We start from the raw sequence: 24,075 nt of genomic DNA, 5'->3' as shown, positions 1-24,075 counted from the left end.
ATATTTAACGACTCCATAAAGACAAGAAGACAATGAAAGAGTATGCTATAATTTGATTTCTCCTTTGTACTACATCCGAATAACGTTTACAATACAAAGATGACAATAAAACACATCGAAAGCTTGGCCAACCAGCAGTTTTCAGTGAAATTATATGGATTTTCAGCCATACCGCCCTCCTCCTTTCCTGTAAAACAGAGAAAGCTTCTTTGAGCAGAAATAACTTAATTAGCAATTCACATATATATTTATTATTCAAGTCATATACACAAACTTTTAAATTATTGATGTTAAAATTTAAAATTGATATTCTGCGCCATTCATCGTTATCTCGATGTTACAATGTTGCGCTTTATTACTTCTACATGTTTCGATGGCATAGCATCATCTTCGGGTTTTTATATTTAAAACTATTCTATATTTATTAATGCAAGCTTTTCGTTGATTGTAGATTGTAGATTACTATTGTGGGTGTTTTCTTTGGTCTTCTTATTATTTTGCATATTATGTTGCATATTATGTTAGTTGTTCATTGTTCTGTGAAATTATTAATAATATAATTAACATTTGAGTTATTAATATTATTTATATGTGAAAAAGAGTTTGGATATTGTAATAAAAATAAAAATTTCATGTAAAAGTAAGAACAATTTTAAATTTTAACATCAATAATTTAAAAGTTTGTGTATATGACTTGAATAATAAATATATATGTGAATTTTAAACACAAACATGACGCATCAAAACTATAAACTTAATTAGCAATGGATGAAAGATTTGGATTAAGAGGATACGCGCGAGTATAAAGAAAGAAATAATAAAAACGTGGAAAAGAAACTACGAGGCAGTTAAGAATAAAGCGAATGCGCAAAAAAGTTGAAAAACTAAACACGAAGAGACGGAAAGAAATAAACTAAGAAATAAATTATAAGGAAATACGACAAGGAGTCTCAGAGTGAAATGGCTGAGAGTGAACGAAACTTGAGAAAGTAATTAGGTGAAAGAGCAGGTAAGAACACGAAGAAGAACGATTAGGAAAAGTGTGGATCATAAGAACACAAAATAACGCGAAAGATATATTAAGCGATGAGGTGAATAGTGCCAAAGAAGTAATGGTGATAAGAACAACATAAAAGAACGGATTAGAAGAATAAGAAATTCAAGAAGTATTACCAAAAAACAGGGGAGAAGGAAGGGACGAATATGAAAAATGAAATACAAAGAGATTTTAAATAGAGATAAATATGATAATAAGGAAGACAGAAGACGGATCATGAAATTGGGAAGAAAATAAAAGTTTATATTGCGTAATTTATCGAATAATCTCATAGTAGCAGTTTCTGGAGTTCTTCCTTTAGAATCAGCTGACAGGTCCCATAGCCTATCCCAACAATGTCGCACAAGTCGTTGATGGTACGACGTCGATCTTCGTGAATGGCCTGCCGAATCTTCGTAACATTTTCGGGCGTTGTGCTCGAAGATGGTCGTCCAGAACGCTCGTCATCATCGACAGAGGTTCGGCCATTTTTAAAACGTGAATGCCACACAAAAGTTTGTGCACGACCCATTGCGGACTCCCCAAATGCTTGCTTTAGCATTTCATAGGTTTCCGTAGCCGTTTTGGCGAGTCTCTGGCAAAATTTGATGCACACGCCATTCCGAAATCGCAGGAGGGTCGGTGTAATGCACTACCAAAACGCCCGTAACTAAGAAACAAATGCTAATTCGATGATGCCGGCTGGCACACTGATTCACTATGAATGTAGGCCGCACCCCCTAGCGGCAGAAGCTCGTACTACATCCGGTTCGCCCTCTATTGACACAGTCTTGAAACTTTCCGATCGCACCTCGTACTTTATAAACATTGATATATTTATTCTTTACTGATTCAGTTGTTTATCGGAAATTGAGTATTAACAAAACAGCATAGATTCAGTGGACCGGACTTTGAATTACAAAATGATCATTAAATTGCAATGAATAGCTTACGATATATGTTGATATATTTGTGTTAGTTGGTTTGGTGGTGCTGAATAATTTCCCATTATTCTTGAAGGGTAAATTTTGAGAATTTACACAATGCTATAAATAATATTCTTGTACTTCGCTGAATCTTCAACACTGGAAATGCTTTAAAATAGTCACAGATCTTAACCAGATACAGATTTTTTAAATTCGGTGTGATAACTATAAAACCACGAAAAATCTCAGTCAGGGTAGTGAGATTTGCAGCCAGGACCTCCCACAAGACCACGATTTCCGGAAATAATATATCGTATCGTTAATAACTTATTCGTTAACAACAAATACATTAATTCAATTCTAAGGGGTTTTGACGACGGTAGATTATACAAGTCCTGACGATGAATAATTTTAAATTAAATAAAATAATTATCTTGTATCTTTATATAAAGAGAAATTCCTGGATTTTTTATGACAGGATTACAAAATCTTTTGTATCCTTTCGACAGACACAAGACTTTCTTGCCCACATAATATGCAGAGTACACGTGATGTGGCTAAAATAATACACAGCAGAAAATATTTTTATGGCATCCATGATAAAAGTTCAAGGTCATAGTAATTTAATTTGGTTAAATGAGTCCTATGGCATGCTTAGTTTGTTTTAAAACCTGCGTATCGTGGAATAATTGTAATAGTTGATTACCTTCAGTTACCAAAGTGTAAATGTGAACGTAAAATGAAGTATCAAAATATATACAAGAGTGTCCGGTTTCATTTATTGCTTTGAAGATTTGTATTGAAATAGGAAGGCAGCAATGGCGTCTCTTCAAAAGATGCTTGGAATTAAAGAGAGACTGGTACGCTCGGATACGAATTTGAAAGGAAATGAATGAATTTGCCTCGCTTTCAGAGTCAGAGAGTAAATGATATTTAAGGACGCGTGGGAGATGCCTATTCAGCTCCCTGGTATATAAAACAAGCCTGGCGTTTAGGACAGCACCCATTCAGCTCTGTCTGTAGGGAACGCAGATAATGCCAGGCTGGTACAAAACCTTTCGTAAAGCAAAAGCGAAATGTAGCCTACCTATTCAAGTTTGAAGTGCACATATTATCCAAATACCCTTATAAATTTCCGTATATTTTAGACATACACTCGTTGTTGCGAAGTTAATCACAGTGAAAATGCTTAGGAAATATTGTTATTTTAATTTTATTGAATATACATTATATCAAAATATACGAGGCTCGTCCTTAAAGTAAGTTTCCCTGGGGCCGTTTACAGAAACAAAACACAATTTCATGGAAATATTTATTGCAACAGATACAGCAAGTGTCCAGCTATTTTTCAACATATTCGCCACCGGAATTGAGACATTTGTCATACCGTGGGACCAACTTTTGAATACCTGTGTCGTAGAAGTCTGCCGCCTGGGATTGGAACCACTGTGTGACAACCATCTCCGCCTCTCTGTCATTCTCAAAACGCTGACGCTGACCGGACAGGAATTTCTTGAGGTGTAGGAAAAGATGGGAATCACTGGGAGCGAGGTCCGGGCTGTAGGGTGGATGATTAAACACCTCCCAGCTGAACTCCTGCAGGAGACTTGCTGTCCGTCGAGCCGTGTGCGGCCTAGCGTTATCACTGACCGCACTTCACAGCCGGCGGGAGCTGGAATAAGAACCTCCATCTTCAACAGCTGCAACAATGCTACTGTGAGAACGCGGGAAGTGCCTTTAGTGCATGCGCCATGCTACGTCATTGCTCTATCACGTACGCACAGTCGCTTCGCTCAATATAAGGTTTGCTAGCTGTGGGACGAGTGGGAAACTTACTTTTGGGACGCGCCTCGTATTTAATTTCGGTGTTATAAGATTCAAAACTGTTGTTGTGTTATAATTTATTTTATGCTGTAAGGATATTTTGTATTAAGAGCCGTTTCAGATAATATAAATTTAGTTTTTATTAAAGTTTTGTAAAACGTAATTAAATTATATCCGTAACGTTTAAGGTATATTTCCCATGAAGACCGATAGTCCTTGAAAAGTTAATAGTCGTTAATTTTCCGTCATTTATTGTCCCCTAGGATTTATTATTATACGCTATCCTAAACCAGATGAAACCACTCTACTTATTCACACGTAGATGATATAAGCGGTATCTTGCCTTTAGTATTCCCGACTAAAATTCTGCTAGCAATATACCCATCCTATTCATACTACACGCCACGCCCAACTTTAAACTTGTATTAATTTCGTGATAATTTTTTTTTAATATACAATTTATGCGTCTCCCCATTATAAAGTGTTCTGCATGTTCGTGTCACGTTATCCTCAAAGATCAAAATATCTTTTTAAATATTCTGTTCTGAAATGCACTAAGTCTATATTCTTTCCTGAATTTGAGAGGCCAAGTTCTGCAAATTTAAGGAAAATCGTAGTTTTGTAATTTTTAACCTTATGGCTTCTGACGGAAGACAGGGAAATATGATATTTCTGAAATAAAATTAATCTAATCATTATTTTATATAAATATAAGGTCTTTCTTCCTGCTGTCGATCTAATGATGTATTTAAATAATAACACTTTTTTGAAAGATTTGTCTCGAGGAAATAGCATGAGAAGATACATATTTGTTCTTTTAATCACATATTATTAGGATGATCTTCGATTGAAGGAACTAAAGAGAAAAGACCACATGTTAGACCTGGTCGTAGATAGCAACAAAAATCTTTGGCAATTAGAATTTGATGGTGTGGGTTGAATTCTACTGTCTCAGGATAAGTAAAGATGGCGGACCCTTGTGAACACGGTAATGAAACTTGGGTTTCCGTAAAAGGAAGGGGATTTTTTTTACTAATTGATTATACTGTTTAGCTTCTCAATAAAATCTGTTAAATTATGTAAGATAATATTTTTGTTATAGATTTTTTTACCAATACACAAAAAAACTTCACTGATATCCCAATTTGAAAAAAAGTTTCTGACAAGATCTCATCCTACGTTACATTGGCAGGAGCCTGGGACGTTTTCCAAACAAGTTTTACGCAAGTTTTAGGGGAAAAGTGGGAACAATGATCTCATCACACACACACACACAAACTGTTAGCTCCTCGTGGATTAACAATGCAGCATCCGGCAGACAGCTGGCTGACAGTATACTTAGTTGTTGTTTTAATAATGGAGAAGAGACAAATGACGAACAAATCCCGTAGCTACCCCTTCACTTCGCTCGCCGCAAAACCAAGTTGGAGGGAACTATGAACTTGCTGAGTAAGAAACCGCTGCTGGTATTAATCCCCCACCCTAACACACACACAGCACCTGACGTAAGCCCCTGGCGACTTCCATGGGTCGATGAAGACCAAGAGGGTCCCATCCGAAATTCGTTCATTTTACTCTAAAACATGACATGTAATAGGAACTATTGTTGTTTGTGGTTTTATGTTCTGTAGACGGTAAAAACGTCTATGTTGGTAGTCGTAGAATGTACGTAGATACGAGCGTTTCGAAGGAACATAATGCATCCATCTTCAGGGCTGAATTTTATATCTACCCACAGTTTTAGGCAAATTTAGGCCGAGTATACACGACAACAACATTGACAGCTTTTGTTTCGTATGTGAAGTTTATTATAATAAGGCTACTAATTCGATTCCCGGCGGTGCCCGAATTTATAACTTGTGTTGGGCAAGGCCGTGGTCTAGGTAACACGGAGTTTTCCTCCGGGGGTTTCCCCGGTTTCTCCGTGGCATCCCAACAATTACTCCATTCACACACAGAAGAAGGCAATGGCAAACCACTTCTGGATCATCTGCCAAGAACGTATATGAACAGGTCCCAGTCCGAGAAAAGGATGGAAGAATCCTGTTCATATGGACCTGTCGTCAGACAGAACACTAAATAATAATAACGTTTATAAATCCAGCATTATTGTTGTAGAAAATAATTTTAAACTCCTAATTTATTATTTGATTTGCGTACATCTTGAATGTAGGATTGAAACGTCAGTTGTTACAACGTGATAAAAATTAAGCGATACCCTAAAGAACACAATTCTGTGCACAGGGTCTGAGTATCAAATATAATACTTATTATAGCCAATTTTCAAACCTATAAGAAGCCCAGAATAATCGTGATTATACAGAACATTTTGTTTAGATTAAAACTAACAACCTAGCACATGAATATCACTGCGATATTCATAATTTACAGGACCTACAGAACGTATTAGCCTGTCGCCTTGTGGGTTTTGACATAATATAGTCTCGAAGGTGGTTACCGACGTTTCGGAGAAACATATCGATTCAATCTTTACTATACGGTGTCACATCCTAAAGACCACAATCTCACACTCAAAAAACATATGTTTGATATTCCTGTATTTCTGAACAATTTTTTAAATGTAGTTTGTTGTTCTAGCTATTAGTTTTCCAAAAAAACATATCCATATATCGCCTTTAATCTATAAAATTCCGTTAATTTGTTAGTTTGAAATTAAATCCAGAAACCTGACATTTATTTAAATATGCTAGTTTTCTTCTCTGTACTCGTGAAATATGTATTGAAATTAAATTAAAATTTACTTGTAGAAACATTGCAGATAGTCTAATGTTGGACTCCAGCGACTGGTCCAATCGCTTCTTTATCAGTTTGTCTCTGACCAGTAGCGCCTCTCAGAATATTAACGGTGACATGACGAAAGTGATCAATACGTAGCAGAGAGACACGCTTTCAAAATAAATAAGTATGTTACTGAGAACGGACGGACAGTTTTTGGATAATCGATCCTAGGGTTTCCTCGTCCTTCCTTTTGTGACGAGCAAACCAATATAACTTCTTAGATTAATTGTTAATTTTAACAGTCTAATCACAATAAAATATTTTATTAAATATTAAAATATTATTACAATTAACATTTAATATTTAAAATATATTAAAATGATGCTCTTTCTATCGAAATGTTCGATTTACAATTAGAGCATCATCTTTTTCACGACATGTTTCGGTTTTCAATGAACCATCTTCAGGTGTATAATCAATATAAATTTAAATGTAATATTCTTAGAATATTTGAAACCCAAATGCAGAATCCGTACATCAGACGTCACACGGTAGTGTAGGGTTATGTGAATCATGTTCTACATTCCAGACGCCCAAGGTCTGAAGACCCACTAACCTAACAAAGGTCATTCTTTTTTTTTATTCCCCAATGTGAATCCTAGATGTCACGATCAGTTTTCTCTTAACAGTCCCTACGTATTGATGCCTTGTAGACCTGAGCCAAAGCTCTGTAATGACGATGTCATTAAGCAGTCATTGCACAAATATAAGGCTAAAAATTACACCTTAAGTAAAGTAATTGTGTGGATGATGTCATTAAATAATAAATTACTGCATTTTGGCTGCAGAGTACAGCTGAATTTATGGGTTCAGGTGTTCTTTATGCTTCACCGTAAGGGAAGAATTCCTCATGAGGTCGTCCACGGCTGTGTGTCTGTCTGTAGCACTTTAATCACGTTTTGAAGTACACTGACATTTTACAATAATGTTGTCTCTGATAAATTTGCCGCCCTGATGTGATATAAAAGCATCTTTTTGAATGCTTCTGTCCTCTAAGGCAGTGGTATTTAACCTGGGGTACGCGTACCCCCGGGGGTACGCGAAGACATCTTAGAGGGTACGTGAAATTTAAAAATATATATTATTTTATGATAATCACTGAATAATCAGTAATGTAATTTATTTAATTTATTTTAGATGTAGTTTATATACTATGTAAAACTTGAATTAAACACCAACAACTTTGGGGGTACAAAGTTGAAGAGAAATTATATCTGGGGGTACGCGAACAAAAAAGGTTGAATACCACTGCTTTAGATCAGTGGTTTCAACCTGCGGTACGCGAAGACATCTTAGGGGGTAAATGAAATTTAAAAAATATATATATTATTTTATGATAAACACTGAATAATCAGTAATGTAATTTATATAATTTATTTTAGATGTAGATTATATACTATGTATAACTTGAATTATACACCAACAACTTTGGGGGTACAAAGTTGAAGAGAAATTATATCTGGGGGTACGTTTATTTGTTCAAGACGAACGTGTTTTGGTCCGTATGCCATCAGTGTTGATAAATTTATTTATGACACCTGGTGTCAAAAAATTAAAGTTACTTTATACGTGAGATTTGAGATTTTCACGGCGGGTGCGATGATGGTTATGGTTTTCCTGGATTTTGGCGCCGTGTTCACTTGTCGGTAGATGCCAATGTTTGAGAGAAACTCGCTGTCTCCATTTTGAGGTCTGAAGTTAAGTTACTTATACCATTACGAATTTGCGTGTCAGAATTACCCTCTGGGAAGTAATATTCTATAAAAATTACATTAAATAAATGTTTAACCTCAAAATCATTTAAAACCAACTGAAACATTCTCAAATGGTGATTTAAAATTTGTGACATCACAATATTACGAATAACATTTTATGATCATGTCACGTGTTCTTTTTACTAATTGTCGTCATTGATAAGTGTTACGTGTGTTTGCCAAGTATTGTATACATTCAACATTGGCTGTCACTTACACAGTTTGGTTGATTTTGGTCTTTATTCTATCTTTTAAGTAAATGACATGCAAAGGAAAAGTAAAATTTTCGGTGAAAGCTTAAATATTTTAATACAACCTGAAGCATATCAAGGGTACTCGTACTGCATAGTCCAGAATTTAACTTCAGATTCTCCGATATCGGTCTAATGATTTATAGGATCCTTCGGAACATTAATAAATCTACAGCACATATACGATAATTCGTTCTGTCTCTTCCGCCGATCAGCCTACACTTCTCAGTGTCTGATGCAAAGACTGATTAGGCTGGCGCCAAAAGCACCAGTAGTCAAGGCAACACTAACACAGGATTTTCTGAATTATTAAAGTGGAACGCATTGGCTATATAGACACGTACCCTGGAGGCAATAACGAGGGACCAAGTGGGTCGATCGTATTAGCATACGATGCTCATTGCTACTTTCGTAATCGTTACAATCGGATGTTCCAAAATGCAGTTCTCTGTCTACATGTAAGAGTGTGCCAGTTACTCGGTCCCCTCATCTATTCGCAACTATTAACATACAAAAATACGCAAATTTATATAAAGATCTAACCCAAATACAGTGGACTTATAGCAGTGGCAAATATAGAATTAAGATCCCAGCGAAAAATTACGTAACAGCTGAAAATCAGTGTCTTCTAAGCTTTTTCGCTGTGTGGTCTGATCGAAGTTTACCGACGTTTAAGATGTTCTTACTGCTTCCATCGTCAGGAATATAAATGAAGCAAAGAACTTCTAAATATCGATAAATTTATACTCGACTGCACAACGCAATATTTCATGGACAGGTATCTTCATACACGCGGCTGTGAGAACCTGAAATCTTACATAATTAGAAATTATTAATTTAAAATACAATTAAGAATTTGCGGTAAAACTATGGCTTTTGGAGATGGGTCACGTCAAATGTTGAAATTTGTCCATCGTCTCGGTAAGCATTGCAGTTGCCATATTCACGCTGAAGGTGAAGCTCAAAATGGCGACTGTTCAAAGCTTAAGGGACACATGACGACACACATGGAAATTTACATTAAGGGGGGGTCGTTCGAAGTACTGATACAAAAGAGAATAATATAGAACATGTCCAAAATCCTAACCAAAAGCCAAAAAGTTTTTATATGGAAACGTCGGAGGATACCCTAATCATGTGACTAATTGTAACCTACGAAATACCCATTTCTTGAATAGCTAGTAGTCGTACAGCTAATCAAGAAATTCGCCGCCTTGTATAAGAACAAATGTTCCTGCCATTGGAGCTCGTTCTGAGTCATGCGAATCCTTTTTATGTTGTTAGGACTCTGTGTTACGTTTCGTAATTTTCTACCTTAACTTACTTAATGGTAATATACCGGCATTAGTCTAAAGAAAGTCACTTAATTTCTAATATTTAACGTGGAATTCGTGTCTAAAATCGGGAATCTTATTCTGCTATATTGTTAAGTGTTCAGCTTAACCCTTTAATGTTGTTTTACTGTTAGACTTCCTGCCGGAACACTTTGTAGATCTTCACTTGAGGCCCTCCACGTTCTCTTACAACACACAGAGTCCATCCTGACTTCTGTTAGCAGATATCTCAAAATCTAATGAAATTATTGCTATTATTACACACGAAGTTCATAGCAGCAAAAACGCTTTATGGGCTGGTCGTTTGTCTTTCCAGTCGATATAACCCGAGAACCATTGGACGGATTTGGCTGAAATTTTATATGGAGTTTATGCCATTCTGTACGACTTCAGAATCGTACTTTTGAATATCGTACGAGCGGTGATGGCAAAATAACGGATGAGGTAACCCGTGAAGTGGACATTGAGGTTATGCGCCTGGTGGTCAAAGTGGGAACTGCGTGTTCAACCTATAGCAGTTATATGGACAGTTCAGGACATGAGAAGCAGTGAATAGATTTTCGGCTGACCCAGTAGGGTCCGTGGCTCTACAATTTGATTATAAGGCTCTGTGATCCAATAATAATAACGCCGGCTTTCGCAAATTAAAAGCCGTGCCCGGACGAAGCACGCCCATCAGTAGGTGTAATGACGTCTGTTGTCTCCCGTTCAGTGAAGTCCAGGTTGGTGGGAGGTATTTGTGGTTTTCTTCTGAAGCTACCTACCGATTGACAGTATTTATTTTAAGACAGAGAAGTTTGTCTCATGTGGCATTTTTCGTCGTTGTTTTTAGGGAAACTATTATAGCATCATACTTTATGAACCCTGAAACCGCGAGTTTGAATCTCGCTTTACACGTGGGAGTTTGTGGCGTGTGTTGACCAGAGGTGTTTCGACTTTTCTTTAAGGACTTCTGTGATCAGATAATTCCAAGAATGGATTCGAAATCTAGCGTCAAGATGGAAACACATTCATCATATTTGTAGTCCTGTCTATAAATGAGCGATGTTCAAACCCAATATCTTTCTAGGCTTATATTGGAAAGAAAATACGTCGAAAAATTTCATGACTTTAAAGAAGCTACAGACCGACAAACATGGTCTGACTCAGTGGTCATCAACCGGTGGTTCTCCGATCTCTGCCGAATGGAAACTTAATTTATTCCAAGTAGTAGGATGTGGTGTTGAAGAAGAATAGAGAAGATCAGGTGGACGGATCGAGTGACCAACGAAGAAGTATTGAGGAGAGTCAACGAGCAAAGAAACATTCTGCAGGCGATTCCACGAAGAAAAGCTAACTGGCTGGGACATATTATGAGAAGGAATGGATTACTGAGTGATATCACCGAAGGCCAGGTTGAAGGAAAGAGAGGACTAGGAAGAAGATTGATACAGCTAACCGACGACCTTAAACAAGGAAAGAAGATGACGTTCCAGGAATTAAAGCGAGAAGCTGCGAATAGGGACAACTGGAGAGCTCTTTTTGGGCAGAGCAATGGACCTGTCGTAAGACAGAACACTTAATAATAATAATAAAGTAGGTTTTGAGTTTCTCACTTATTTTTTGGATTGTAGCCCCATCGACTCTGGTAAAAATTAATCGACGTTTATATCTCATCATGGATGGAGGCAGAAAATAACTCTGAAACTTCTGTATTTATTTACCAGACTGCACGGTGCTACAGCTCAAAATACAGCCATCTTTATATATCCCAGTACGTAAATTCTATAAGCATTTATTATGCAAACGTTTCTCATGTAAGTACTGGTACACCTTGGTTAAGTTCATTGTCCTGTCTGGTTTATATCTTCTGATTCCCCGACCACCATTCTAATTTAATTCTTTATATCTCGCCATCTTATTTGGCGTAGGTTGTCACCATAGTGGCTCTCAAATGCATATTAATGTGTAAACCGGTAACACGTGACCAGGCTGTCAGATACAGCCCGCCTCCATCTACCAGGTAAATGTAGCGATAAAATTCGGGCTAGTATTTGGGAAGGTACCCGGTTCGAATGTCGGAATTACTGTCGGCTAACCTAATTTAATATAACCGCATCGAATAATAATTATTATCCAACGTTTCGGCCATCTTAAGATGACACCTGCAATGTTATACGCTGAACTTCGGCTACAAAAACCTAATTGAGATTATCGTACTTTGGTATGTCTACATCGTATTCGCTTTCGGGATATTTGAATAAAATCAGACTCGGTCGCCTCCTTCAAATTATCGTAGTCTCTCTCTTCATAAACTCAGTTCAAACATCGTTGTCAGATTAATTACGACACCCTGATCAGAATCTATCGCATTATGTACGAGGCGCGTCCCAAAAGTAAGTTTCCCTGGGGCCGTTTACAGAAACAAAACACAATTTCATGGAAATATTTGTTGCAACAGATACAGCAAGTGTCCAGCTATTTTTCAACATATTCGCCACCGGAATTGAGACATTTGTCATACCGTGGGACCAACTTTTGAATACCTGTGTCGTAGAAGTCTGCCGCCTGGGATTGGAACCACTGTGTAACAACCATCTCCGCCTCTCTGTCATGCTCAAAACGCTGACGCTGACCGGACAGGAATTTCTTAAGGTGTAGGAAAAGATGGAAATCACTGGGAGCGAGGTCCGGGCTGTAGGGTGAATGATTAAACACCTCCCAGCTGAACTCCTGCAAAAGACTTGCTGTCCGTCGAGCCGTGTGCGGCCTAGCGTTATCACTGACCGCACTTCACAGTCGGCGGGAGCTGGAATAAGAACCTCCATCTTCAACAGCTGCAACGATGCTACTGTGAGAACGCGGGAAGTACCGTTAGTGCATGCGCCATGCTACGTCATTGCTCTATCACGTACGCACAGTCGCTTCGCTCAATATAAGGTTTGCTAGCTGTGGGACGAGTGGGAAACTTACTTTTGGGACGCGCCTCGTATATTGTAGACAGTCGTTTGTTCTGATTCTATTTGTTGACCATGGTACATGCCCCGCTGTTTCGCTGTCTTCCACGGCGATATCGAATCCTTTCAACGTCGATCCATTTCGTGCTGGTTGCAAGACCTCGCCTTACTGCCCCTCCAGGAATACGAGTAGTGAAATTGGAAATTTCTCAACAGGCTGGGAGAGTGACCGCCAATTTCCACACAAACTGAATCTACGTCGAAATTACAGTTCCAAACGGACACGGATTTCAAACCCCTCCCGTCTGCCTGAAGTTCTAATAGTGGGAAATGCGGAGGTAAACCTTCAGATCGCTGATTGGCTGAGAGATCTGAGCGGTTTACTGACACTCTTTCATGGAATATGGGAAAAGTTAATATAACTTCTCAGGTAGCACTTAAATTACTGCTCCCCGTATTTGGTCACACAGTCGTCGCGTTTGGGCGAAGTACACTCTTTACTCGTACTGACTCTATAAGCAATACATGCACTGAATTTATATGGTGTGTAATAGCAGTGGTAGAAATGTTACGCGCAATTTCTCAACACTTCAAGAAAACAACTGTTTCTAACAACATACGTTTTCGGTCTACATTACCGTACTGTCTTTAAATGATACCAGACTGAAAAGGTTTATTAAAATACTCTACACAGTCTCCACGTTACACAAACTTTCATTTTCTTAATTTAAAAATGTAATTTCAATTCGACAGCATGGTACTAGAAGGGAATATGAAGTTTTCATGATGGCCATGTACTTATACTGCTGTAGAATATTACCTGTAATCAGCGTTATCAGGTCACAAACATCGGCAAAGTTGTGTTTAGCTCGACAGCCGCCAACTGCGTGGCGCTGTGTGTCGTCCGACGCCATTTAAACTTCAGGAAAATAACGGAAATTAATTTGCTTAGACGTGAATCGAAAGGGGACATTTTGTAATTTTGCATGGTATAACTGGGTTTTATGCCATTCTTTGTTAGATGTCCTTTTGGCAGAGATAAAGAAATGTATTGAGTACAGGTTCTATAGCCAAACATGCCCAAAAATCGTACATCAATTGTGAAAGACTATTTTGATAAACTTAAATAATTAGTCCGAATTTATAACTTGTGTTGGGCAAGGCCGTGGTCTAGGCAACACGGAGTTTTCCTCCGGGGGCTTCCCCGGTTTCTCCGTGGCATCCCAACAATTACTCCATTCACACACAGAAGAAGGCAATGGCAAACCACTTCTGGATCATCTGCCAAGAACGTATATGAACAGGTCCCAGTCCGAGAAAAGGATGGAAGGATCCTGTTCATATTGACCTGTCGTCAGACAGAACACTACGAATAAAAAAAAAAAATACAATTAGATGTCATGGACAAAATTGAATGTATTTTAAGTTTCTTATTCTTTAATAAAGATTTGTCAATTCATTTTTAATTCAAAATAATATGTATTTTTTTACTTCCAGCTTGGGATACATCAAATAAATCTTAATAATGTTTCATAATTTTACGTCTCAATTCTTTGCGTCTGTATTTTAAATTCACACATTATTTAGAAGAAATATTTTGGTTGGCCGTAATATATGCAATGTGCAGGCTATATGGCCAAAATTATACCTTTCAGAAGATAATTACTTTTTTGAGTTCTTGATAAAAGACATACGTCATAATATTTCTAGGGTAAATCCTATAGTGTGCACATGTGTTGCGTATGCTATAAATCTTTCTTGATATTATGAACAAATACCATGGCCACATTTTCCTCAAGTACCTAATAAAAATTATGTATGACAAAGGGGTTAAACGGAATAATAAACAAGGAAACAGCAAAATAGATCATATAAATATATATATTTATTAATTGAATTCAAATGTATAGTGGTTCTAATAGACAGAAAATTAACAATTTAAATTTTTAAATTTAACGGATGCATGTCGGCAGGGTGGTATTTAACAAAAACAATTTTCCGTTTCAATTTAACAAGTATTTCCGAGCAAAACTTACAAAATCACAGACTATGTTTGAAAACTGATTACCGAGGATAATATTTGGCCCTTTTTGGAATGAAGTGACAAAAGGCTGGATAAAATAGCATTATAAGGATTTTCATAATTTGTATTTTTCACCACATATTATTAGAATAATTAAATCAAGTATGAAGTATGCATGAGAGAGTTGTGCATTGAGTATTTTTAAATGATGGGAAGAAGACGCTCAGGAGAGGGAGTAGATGGGAGGATGATATTAAAATAGGTCGTAAAGAAGTCGGAGAATATGGGAGGTTTAGTCTTGATCTTGACACGGGAATGAACTTTCGTGTTCCATAGAAGATGGGAAATTTCTGTAAGTTACCTTCTCAGGAAGAACTCACTTCCATGAAGTTGGTTGCTTTGCTAGTCGTTCAGTTGTTTCGAGGTGCCCGGTCGGTGTGACGCCGCTGCTTGGGGTGGGCGAATGTCCCACGCCCCAGACCACTGATTTATCTATCGCAATTTCCCCAAGTTACAAGAAAATGGCTAGGAGTGGCTTCAGACCCATCGTACAGGTATCCATTCCACTCAGTTGCTATAAGGCTTGTGGCGATCATCAAGATATGCAAAAAAGTAATTTCAAGATCCTGGAATAGTAATAAGATGGCTCTGGAATCAGTAGCAAACAACTGTTTGCATGGTAACGTGTCAGGTTTTCAGTTTTATTATACGTATTTGAGACTAGCTCGACTAGAGGTATCATCAGGGGGCTTCCGCCACCTGAAGACGGAAATAGAACTTACTTCCGAAACATTGTGGTTATTTTAAACACCTAGACGATGGAAAAATATGAGCGAAAAGAATTTTACATAATACAGCAATAACGTGTTATCATTTGTATGTGATATTTCTGTGGTAAAAATCGATGTAAAAAAATAATTTTTACACCTCGATATTCATAATCTCTGCCGTTTAAATGCAAAGTATGTCTGTCTGTCTGTCTTCGGCAATGAAATAAGCTTAAGCAGAATGACTAACTTCATAGTCCTATGTCGATAAAGTAAATTTCTTTAGATAGTAACAGCACGCTAAGATATTTAAGAAAATCTACTCCTGGTATTCATTATCGTGTTCTCAAGAGCCCGCCACCGGTCCCTACAAGAATTCTCGCACTCTGTTTCCCTAAAATCCATTTTATAGTCTATCCTACCATCAGGGTCTAAGTACGCATGCCCCACCGAACTCATCCTCCGTTATTCCATTTGATGAAGGGCACTGAGCTCCCCTGTCTCTTCATCACTTTAGGTACCAAAGTCACTCACCCCATTGTCTTAGTTTTAAATATGGCTGTCGTCTGGGTTTTAGAGCTGTGTAGTCGTTTAGACCAGTGGTATTCAACCTTTTTTTGTTCGCGTACCCCCAGATATAATTTCTCTTCAACTTTGTACCCCCAAAGTTGTTGGTGTATAATTCAAGTTATACATAGTATATAATCCACATCTAAAATAAATTAAATGAATTACATTACTGATTATTCAGTGTTTATCATAAAATAATATTTTTTTTAATTTCACGTGCCCTCTAAGATGTCTTTGCGTACCCCTGGCTGAATACCACTGATTTAAACCAGTATTATTCAACCTTTTTTGTTCGCGTACCCCCAGATATAATTTCTCTTGAACTTTGTACCCCCAAAGTTGTTGGTGTATAATTCAAGTTATACATAGTATATAATCTACATCTAAAATCAATTAAATGAATTACATTTCTGAGTATTCAGTGTTTATCATAAAATAATATATATTTTTTTTTTAAATATCACGTACCCCCAGATATAATTTCTCTTCAACTTTGTACCCCCAAAGTTGTTGGTGTATAATTCAAGTTATACATAGTATATAATCTACATCTAAAATAAATTAAATAAATTACATTACTGATTATTCAGTGTTTATCATAAAATAATATATATATATATATATTTTAAATTTCACGTACCCCCTAAGATAGCTTCGCGTACCTCCGGGGGTACACGTACCCCAGGTTGAATACCACTGGTTTAGAAATTCTTTAACGTTTCATAGATCCTTGTTGCATCATCACGGCGTTAAACCCAGAAGACAGCCATCTTTAAAACTAAAATCATGCATATTTACTTTTGTTCAAAATAACATATTTACAAATATTGTAGATGTAAAAATTGAACGGAACATTTAACTCTGTGTGCGAGATTGTACCGAAAAATAGTAATCGTACAAATTTTATATTAATGTAACAGTCCGTTGAGTATCATCGGAGTTGGTTTGTCAATTGTCACTTCACTCGTCTTTCTCTTTCATTGTAATGTGGTTATAGTTACTTTATATAATTCACAAAATGCCACGTGTCTTCCATATACCCTCACTTAAGCCCGTCGTAGACTTAGAGCCATCTCTTGTATTACATATTCATGAAACATATCCCATTTGTTGCAGACATGCGTAAAGGCTTGTCGTCTCATTACATCACACTGGCTTTTACCATTTTCAAGTAATATAGCCACACTCCGGAATAACAGTTCCCATCATCTGCCACTCTTATTACAGAAAATTCTTCCATTTTAATGATGTTCCAACACAATTTTGTCACTACGAACAGACAAACCTATGTCAAAAACAAATTTTTAATCTTAAATGTAAAATTAAGAATAAAAACTTACAATTTAATCAACGTAAAACACACATACAACTGAAAATAGTTGTATTAGATTGTCAAAACTGTTTCGACCAAGCATTATTTTCTTAGAGCCATCACCAAATTGCACGGAAGAACTTAAAGCTTTTACCCAGCGGCTGTAAGTCGCCAGTACAGCGTTGCCAGTTTTGCCATGCGATGCCTCGGCCGTTGGTGTTGCAACGCTGTACGACTTTGCTTTGACCTTGAAGCATGACATCTACTATAGTTAGATTTACTTGGTTATGAAATGTAAGTAAAAATACGATATGCAGACTTTGAATGCGATGGCGTTAGTTGGTATTTGCATAAAATGTTTATAGGGTGTTTATTATCTCGGAAACAGAAACAAGAAATCAGCTCTAAGAGTAGTGGGCGAGGCAGGGTCCTCTGATCCGCAGTTGAGCGTCGCGTTGCGTAGGACTCGCAGTCTTAGCAGACTGCAATTTGTCACAGCGTGTTCAGTTCAGTAATATTCATTACGAGACTGAAGTTGCTATAATCTGTCCCCACTCCCTTTCCTGGACCTAGTCCACAGAACCGCGATCACAAGCTTCATCTTGTCTTTTAACTAACTTTGTGGTGACATTTACATATCACTAAGATCTGTATACCTATCATTCTCATACATATTACAGAACACGCAGGTCAGACGGACTGAATCTCATGATACGGTTAGAACGTTAAAGTTGAGTTGTGAATTGCTGCCTCGTATGCGGAAAATTAAGTGTTCGAGTCTCGACTAGAAGGCTAGATATCCCAATTGTGAATATTTGTATTTTTCATTAAAATTTGACAACAGTCTTCAATGTTCGTATTAGTAAAAAATTAATATCGATTTAAAGCTTAGTGGTAAGTTTATTACCACTTTCTTCAGTTGAATAAAAATTTCCTTGGATATTATCCATCGTCTAGTAAATATAAAACGTAAAACGACGTTTCGGAGATGGGACTCTATCTCCGTCTTCAGGTTCCTACACAGTTGGGCCCACTAGATAGAGCTAATCCCTATCTCCGGACAAAGTAAAAAAGTGAAAGTCCCGGAATAAAAAGAGAGAGAGACTTTCACTTTTTTACTTTGTCCGGAGATAGGGATTAGCTCTATCTAGTGGGCCCAACTGTGTAGGAACCTGAAGACGGAGATAGAGTCCCATCTCCGAAACGTCGTTTTACGTCCGGAGATAGGGATTAGCTCTATCTAGTGGGCCCAACTGTGTAGGAACCTGAAGACGGAGATAGAGTCCCATCTCCGAAACGTCGTTTTACGTTTTATATTTACTAGACGATGGATAATATCCAAGGAAATTTTTATTCAATTGACTCTTCACCATCGTCAAGAAGTTTTAGATTTGATACACTTTCTTCAAACAAATCAAACAATCCTCAACATTCAACAATCTGTATTTTACCCACAGAGTTATCTTTTTTATTGTCTTCACAGAATAAATTATGCTTATCTCTTAAACCAGTTAACCAGTTAAAATTGCAATTTAGACAGGTTGTGTTTTCTTTGCGGTAGGGACTGAATTTTTAAGTATTATTTCTATGATCTCTGGCTACAAATGTGAAACAGTCTACTACATTAAGTTAGTCGCATTTTTAATAAATTATCAATAAATTTCAAGGTCAGTTGTCGTCAGTTATAACTCTACAGTTCGTGTCGATAAGAAAGAGTGAACGTGGTACCAGGTCTTGGAAGGCTGGTATATATGTAATTCCTGCCTTGGTATTTTCAAAACACGCGTGAACCGGTGAACCTGGTACCGCCCAAAGTGAATGTTCTTGCAGATCAAGGAGGTGCATGGCCTCTTGTTACTCGCCTCGCCCAGTAACTAACTGTGTCTACAACGTTAAGAAATTTGGCGTTGACGGAGCTGAGCTACGGGACAGCTGGGTATTATGTTCCACAGTTCCTGCTAAGGACTCAGATCAACGCCAGACATTTTGCATCAATGTTGTTAATTTACGTAGTATTTGAATTTTTCACGGCGGTGAGTCCGAAGACGACTTGTCTTTTGGGTTGTAGCACCGTGTAGTCTGGTAGAAGTTTACAAACTTTTCAGAGGTATTTTCTGCCTCCATCATCAGGGCGTTAATGGAGGCAGCAATGACCTCTGAAACATTAGTAAACTTCTACCAGACTACACGGCTCTACAACCTAGAAGGCAGAGATTTTTCGATTTTTTTCCCTTGTACGAGGTGCGATCGGAAGGTTTCCAGACTTGCCAAAGACTCGCCAAAACGGCTACGGAAACCTATGAAATGCTAAAGCAAGCATTTGGGGAGTCCGCAATGGGTCGTGCACAAACTTTTGTGTGGCATTCACGTTTTAAAAATGGCCGAACCTCTGTCGATGATGACGAGCGTTCTGGACGACCATCTTCGAGCACAACGCCCGAAAATGTTACGAAGATTCGGCAGGCCATTCACGAAGATCGACGTCGTACCATCAACGACTTGTGCGACATTGCTGGGATAGGCTATGGGACCTGTGAGCTGATTCTAAAGGAAGAACTCCACATGCGACCCATCCTGTCTGAGGACCAGAAGCAGAATCGACTTCTCGTTTGTCAGGAGCTCAAAGATCTTGCCGGATCGCCGGATTTAGCTCCGTGTGACTTCTTCCTCTTCCTCTTCCCAAAGATGAAAATTCAGCTAAAGGGAAGGAGATTTGAGACGATAGAAGAGATTCAGGCAGAATCGCAGATGGTGCTTGACAGGCTGACAAAGAAAGATTTCCAGGGATGCTTCCAGGCTTGGAAGCGGCGCTGGGATCGTTGTGTTCACTCCCAGGGGAACTACTTCGAGGGTGATGGATGAATTTAATACCTGAGATAAGTGTACGGGTTTTTATAGGCGCAGTCTAGAAACTTTCCGAACGCACCTCGTATATTTAAATACAGAATATATCGATAATTTCTTCTTAAATAAAAATTTGGAAATTACTGTATCTATTATGTATGTGGTATGTATTAATCTTTAGTGGGACTTTCCCAAAATTTGAAAGTTTTTTTGTTTACGGTTTGTGTGAAGTAGGAATATACCGGGCGCAAATTATCTGCGTGCCTGAGCTGCGTCACTGTAAGAGTGACAAGTGAAGATAGAATGGGCACGAGGTATCAAAACGCCTACTGAGCTGTCCCGTCCCCTCCCAACCCTTACCTCGGCTAGCAAGCCATCGACATGCGTACGTATTTGCAAAGGTCAACGAAACTCACGAGACGTCTTGCAAGGAATATCAAGCAGTGAGTTTCATTGATAACACAGCTGTAAAACGAACTGACTTGTTAGGTGTCGGTCTTCTCTGCGAGAGGAGTGTCCAAATCTTCCGTTTCAGTACAAAATAACAAAAGTACACTCAGTGTAGTTGACCGGAAGACACCGAAATCCGTTCCTCTTACGTTACGAAGCATTCCCATTATGTGTTTGCCTAGTGCAGACAAGTAGATGTGCACGTCCTGCCGTTATAACTTTTGAAAGACACGACGTATTTCCCTAAGACTGTATTTTAATGACGTTGACCAGGACTAAGAATCCCGGCATCTGGTCGTATCTGAGGTTTGATTTAAGGTTCTCAGGGGTGCCTCCTGGGTTGTAGCGTCATGTAGTCTGCTGCCTCCATCATCAGGGTGACCATCGCCCTGATGATGGAGGCAGTAAGAACCTCTGAAACGTTGGTTAACATCGACCAGACTACACAGCGCAACAACCCAGAAGACAGAAATCTTCATACTCATCGCCCTGATGATGGAGGCAGTATGACCTCTGAAACGTTGGTAAACATCGACCAGACTACACAGCGCAACAACCCAGAAGACAGAAATCTTCATACTCATCGCCCCGATGACGGAGGCAGTATGACCTCTGAAACGTTGGTAAACATCGACCAGACTACACAGCGCAACAACCCAGAAGACAGAAATCTTCATACTCATCGCCCTGATGATGGAGGCAGTAAGAACCTCTGAAACGTTGGTAAACATCTACCAGACTACACAGCGCAACAACCCAGAAGACAGAAATCTTCATACTTATCGCCCTGATGATGGAGGCAGTATGACCTCTGAAACGTTGGTAAACATCGACCAGACTACACATCGCAACAAACCAGAAGACAGAAATCTTCATACTCATCGCCCTGATGATGGAGGCAGTATGACCTCTGAAACGTTGGTAAACATCGACCAGACTACACATCGCAACAAACCAGAAGACAGAAATCTTCATACTCATCGCCCTGATGATGGAGGCAGTATGACCTCTGAAACGGTAAACATCGACCAGACTACACAGCGCAACAACCCAGAAGACAGAAATCTTCATACTCTGATGATGGAGGCAGTATGACCTCTGAAACGTTGGTAAACTTCTACCAAATTACACGGCGCTACAACCCAGAAGACAGAAATCTTCATACTCTGACGTTATTCAACAATATTCATTCAGCTGCAGACATTATAGATCGTATGATATAGGAAGGTAGAAATTAGTAATGAATGTGTTAGGATTTGAGGTGACGGGCTTGGTATTGTATTCGTTGTTTAGAGTAATTCAAAGCTGATAAATGGCACGGATATGACACTGTAAGTTGACACATTCCTACTTCAACTTCGTCTATTTTGAACAAGTGGATGTGCCAACTAGTGAAATGGGAACCGTACTATAGCTGTTCTTTAAAGTATAATTCGTTTTCTTTAAATGAACATCATGTTGAAAAGAAAAGTATTTTTAAAAAGTTATTAATATCAGTTCGATTTATATTATAGATTATCGATGATCGATTTAGAAATGCGTAATGTTTTGTTTCAACGTCACACACAGTAAGGGTGTAGTGGTTTTATAAAAGAAGGAATATAATTCTCCCCACGACTTATATATAATGTGTCCTCGTGATGTAAAACTTCATCGAAGACCATCCAGATGTTTGGACCTGGAACATGTGATCGTCCATTCGAACTATGCTTCCATCACAGACGGTCTCTTCCCCCATAGCTTTCAACTGTACATGACCGTGTTATCGTCTGATTCGACCACGTAACCTCTGCAGTTGAAAGCCAAGAATCAATCCGTGTTCAATCCCGCCCGCTCCACGCTGCTCTGTGTCTGTAATCATGCTGTCTCGACGCCCTACACATGGATCGTGATCCTACTACGTTGTTACGGTACATCGGATCAACGGTCTCGGCTTTTGCTGTTATTTTATCCTCCCAGCATGACAACGTTACAATATTTCATGGACAGTAGACACGTGACTATGATTGCTCCAAAGTCCACAGATGTTATGTCAGATTTCTTCGAGTTTGCGCAGAACGGAAAACTGCAAATACTTTATGACGTCATTTTGTTTCTTTGTTTACGTAACAAATAGGAGAATAACTGAGAACAAAGAAGTCCAAAGGATGTAGAAGAAACCGGCTAAGGGATGTTTTAAAATTGTCACCCCCAAACAAAGGACAGGCGATAACCACTCGTTTGCTACATTCCGTTTTCTGGTTTAATCTAGTCCTGGCGAGATTTTGCTAAAACTTTATCGAATCGACGGATACCACAAAAGCAATTAATTCTTTTGGCATACTGTTAAGTTACGAAGTCGTCGAAAGGTCAGTGATGAGTGTGTCCAAGAGTTATTCCCACGCAGAAAGAATATCCCGTCTCGAAGTGGTGTTAACAAAGAATGCCATCACTTCCTGTGGTCCCAGCGCCATAGCGGCATAATAACGAATCATAATCCGGAAGTGACGCACTCGTGCCGTAAACAAGTCACGCGGTGTCACATCCGACACGCCGCGTGACGCGTGACTGCACTACGTGATTCGAGCGGTCAGCACACTTCTTTTAACTGTTGTGTCGTCCAAAACAGAGTGAGTGATGGACCCACAGACAATTGCCTACCGCAATACGAACTGGCAAGTCTGCAAGCATGCAGTATACATATATCAGCTGTGAAACAGTTTCGAATAATTTATCCGGTGGATTTCCCATTCAGAATGGCGTTTAACAAGGAGATGCTTTATCACCATTACTTTTTAACTTTACTTTATTGTACGCCATCACTGAGTTCTGAGATATCAAAAGGGTTAGAATTGAATGGGACGTATAATTTTTTGGTTTGTGTTGATATTAATTTATTTTATGAAAAATACTATTATAAAGAAAAACAGAAAACTGTGTTAGATGCTGCTAATGGATTTGGTGTAGAAGCAAACGCTACTCGTTACCAGACTGCTTGAATAAATCATTAGCTGAAATATTTCGAAGCAACGTTAACAAGTCAGATATGCAAAAACAAAGGAACTACAGACTAAATTCGGGCTGGGCATGCAGAACGCATGGGAGAGGTAATAATTTTTGGACTGTAAACCCTGAGGAGAGGACCTGGAAGGACAATATTAAAGATTTTTAAGGGAAATAGTGGTTGATGGTTTGGATTGGATTGGATTCATGTGACAGGATAGAGACTGATGGCAGGCTCTTGTGCACACGGTGACGATCTATCGAGTT

General features: G+C 38.4%; 1 protein-coding gene across 6 annotated transcripts in view; it reads left to right on the top strand.

The window, feature by feature from the left end:
• robo1 (roundabout guidance receptor 1) overlaps positions 1–24,075 on the top strand; it is a 697,225-nt gene that overhangs the window by 172,711 nt on the left and 500,439 nt on the right. The window lies entirely within an intron of this gene.

This window comes from Zootermopsis nevadensis, unplaced genomic scaffold (assembly GCF_977971745.1).
Source record: "Zootermopsis nevadensis isolate Lab colony 2312 unplaced genomic scaffold, Znev_1.0 Znev_ptg000061l, whole genome shotgun sequence".
Lineage (NCBI taxonomy): Eukaryota > Metazoa > Arthropoda > Insecta > Blattodea > Termopsidae > Zootermopsis > Zootermopsis nevadensis.
Note: the sequence above shows the minus strand (reverse complement) of the source record. Positions and strands in the feature narration are given on the sequence as shown.